This window comes from Gymnoscopelus microlampas (assembly GCF_963454915.1).
Source record: "Gymnoscopelus microlampas genome assembly, chromosome: 16".
NCBI classification, from domain to species: domain Eukaryota; kingdom Metazoa; phylum Chordata; class Actinopteri; order Myctophiformes; family Myctophidae; genus Gymnoscopelus; species Gymnoscopelus microlampas.
Window position 1 is genome coordinate 12,382,766 of NC_139953.1, and position 3,283 is coordinate 12,386,048.

Below are 3,283 nucleotides of genomic sequence, written 5' to 3' on the forward strand. Positions count from 1 at the left end.
CACAGCTGTAATCCTGGCAGGTTGGCTCTGCTGTGGCTGCAGCAGGCAAACATTAGTATGTCCAATAGTAATGTACTACTGGAGCAAAAATTATTCATTAAACATGGTTCTCAAACTTTTTCATTTAAAGGACACGACCCCCCCCCCCCCCACCCCCCACCCCCTATGCATTAGGCCACGAACCCCCATGACTCAGAGAGTGTACAAATGGAACCAAATGGACCTGCACGGGTCCATTTGTTTCCATTTGTACACCCTAAAGGCCTGTACGGGTCCATTTGTTTCCATTTGTACACCCTAAAGGCCTGTAAGGGTCTATTTGGTTCCTATTTCCTAACTGTCAACAATTAGCTGGGAGAACCGGCTCAAGGACCCCTGGAGGTCCCCGGGACCTCGCTCCCGAGAACCACCGCTTTAGACAACACTGTTTTTGTAGACTAAACAAACACAAATACTCGACATTGATTTTTGACGCTTTAGTGTACTTGCACAGGAGCACACAGTGCCTTTGTGTGGGATGATTCTGAATGGGCAGGGTGCTGTGCTGTACAACACTCTAAAATAGTACTTTTCATCTTATCGACAAAACATTCTTTCTTCACGCAGATGTGGTGTCACTGGCATGAATACATTTTCAGACCTGTCAGTTCGTTCTATATCTCTCCATCTCTCACTCTGCATTCTGTAGAAACATGCAGAAATTCGTCTTTTCCCCGTGCATCTCTGTTGGAGACAGAGACAGAGGAGATTGTAAAAAAATACTATAAGGCTCTGGGAGAACCGTCTGGTTAATGGATTCCTGACTGTTTTAGCTGCTACCGTTTCATTTTAGCACAGAATTTATGTCCATATAAGCTATAAATGAACACCAGATTGCTATCTAAATGTGGGGGGAAATTAGGTTATAGGCTGAGAGAAATGTATTAGTCTCTGTCTGTACCTTATCCCATTTCCCTTTTCTGGCAACCAACCACTGAGAACTGCCCTGTTTCTACATCACAGCAACACTGTGTGTGTGTGTGTGTGTGTGTGTGTGTGTGTGTGTGTGTGTGTGTGTGTGTGTGTGTGTGTGTGTGTGTGTGTGTGTGTGTGTGTGTGTGTGTGTGTGTGTGTGTGTGTGTGCGTGTGCGTGTGCGCGCAGGTGTATGTGTGTGCGCGCAGGTGTGTGTGTGTGTGTGTGTGTGTGTGTGTGTGTGTGTGTGTGTGTGTGTGTGTGTGTGTGTGTGTGTGTGTGTGTGTGTGTGTGTGCGTGCGTGCGAGTTTGTGTGTGTGTGTGTGTGTGTGTGTGTGTGTGTGTGTGTGTGTGTGTGTGTGTGTGTGTGTGTGTGTGTGTGTGCGTGTGCGTGTGCGTGTGTGCGTGGGCCCATGTCTTCATGTTTGCTGAATATGCAGATAAACACAGATTCACTTTTCTTGCAGTTCTGCCGCGTTTGAAATATCTCAATGAGAACCATTAAAAAAAGAACAGTAGGCTACGAAAGAGAAAACCTCCTTTTGTGGTTCTGAGCATAAATTGGGTCAATGAGCTCTCTAGCATTGGAGCCAGCAGTCTGCATGGTTCACTAGAATCATACATCACTTTTTATATATGGATCAGTGCAAAGACAGCAGCATCGAGAATATTAACATAGCAGTATAAGAGCAAACAGAGGCAGTAAAATGAGGCGTGGGCCTGGTTTCAATGGTGAAGCAGCTACACAACGATGCCTAAGGCACTCATGAATAATAAGATATATGATAACTAACACTCGACATATAAAAAAGAGGATCATCATTACACACCCCACCGTTTACAAATCACCTGGAGATTATTTTCACGAGGTTTTGCATCAATCTGTCACTGTATTTTTACTGCCTGAAACATACTTACCCAATAATTACTTTCACCACTTAAGGCTAATTTAAGACTTTATCGCGTCTTACAAAGTGAATGATTGACGCCTCATTTGCATTTAAATCTTGGTTTAACCGGGGCACACCTTATATCACACCAGGCTACAACATTTTTTGAATATAACAGATATACTAGACGAACATAACAGATCTACAAGCCCACAACGTGTGGCATCCCTAGGCGTTGTGAGCTTGTAGATCTGCTTTTTTTTAGTTTTTTTTTAAAGGGGAAAGAAAAAAAAGGTAAATTTCCCTGGCACAAAATATTTTCAGATGGGGGTTTGTGGTTGTTCTTCGGGGCTGAGTATATAGGGGGAGAAACATTACAGAACACAAAATACACTCCATATCTGAAATCAATGTAATCCTGCATGCATCCGATCAGTCAACCACATAATGGATACATTAGACATTCTCAGTTTCACCTGTAGGGAGAGAAAAGGAGGAAAAAAACACAGCAGCAGCATATTCATATTCAGCCGAGTGGATTCTAAAAATAAAATAGCTATCAGACTGCGTTATTTAGAAAATGAGGAGATATTGTTTTTGACCTTGCGGTAGGTATAGGTCCTATAGGCTTGGTGGCTTATAGCCTATACTACCCCTATGCTCATAACCTCTGTCTTGGGGGAAATAATTGTAAATATGTTTTTGTAATGGGTCCGGAGCCGATCAGTAACCCATCATGCACTTCTTGAAAGGCAAGATTCCCCAAAAGAGTTCAGAATACCCAGCATTTATAGCCCGATAAAGAGGTGGAATTTACCTTGCAGATGGTGGGACATCAACCCAGTTGAACAGAGGGAGGATGATGTATATAGAGCCTGTTTTCTCCACGGCAAGGCTATGATCGGCCGAGCATGCTGAAAACAGAACCGATGGTGTAGCGCGCGTGCGTGCGTGTGTGTGTGTGTGTGTGTGTGTGTGTGTGTGTGTGTGTGTGTGTGTGTGTGTGTGTGTGTGTGGGTCTCTGAGACTATTCAGGTGTCCCGAAAATAACGGGTGATGCTGATGCTGCTGGCTCCTATGTCCTTCTGTAAATCCATGACTGGCAGATAAAGGAAAAATCCCAATGCCTCCCACTGGCAAATATTGGTGGAGATAAAAAAAAAAAAAAGGAAAAAAAAAGAAGAAAGAAATCTAGCTTCTTAAAACCCAAAGGGTCCCGCTATCTCTTTGAGGCTGCAGCGGTGCGGGATTATATGGTGCCTCTACTGCGCATTCGCCCGCATGCACCTTTTTAGTGGAGAAAACGCCTTTGGAGAGCGACGGGCGCTGATCTGACTGACTTGGCCTGCTCGTTGTGTTGAATTGAATTCAGATCGCGTTACAGCTGCTGCGGCCAGATGTTCGTATCGCTTTCACAAGGTTTTTTTTTTTTCCCGGTGAC

At 44.2% G+C, this 3,283-nt stretch overlaps 1 protein-coding gene across 2 annotated transcripts in view; it reads right to left on the reverse strand.

Annotated features, from left to right (window-relative positions):
- lrfn5b (leucine rich repeat and fibronectin type III domain containing 5b) overlaps nt 1-2,713 on the reverse strand; it is a gene marked incomplete at its 3' end in the record, with an annotated part of 21,803 nt that extends 19,090 nt beyond the window's left edge. For both annotated transcript variants that reach the window (XM_084082487.1, XM_084082488.1), the window contains exon 1: nt 2,660-2,713. The remainder of the gene's footprint in view (nt 1-2,659) is intronic.
- Between the last annotated feature and the right edge of the window lie 570 nt (nt 2,714-3,283).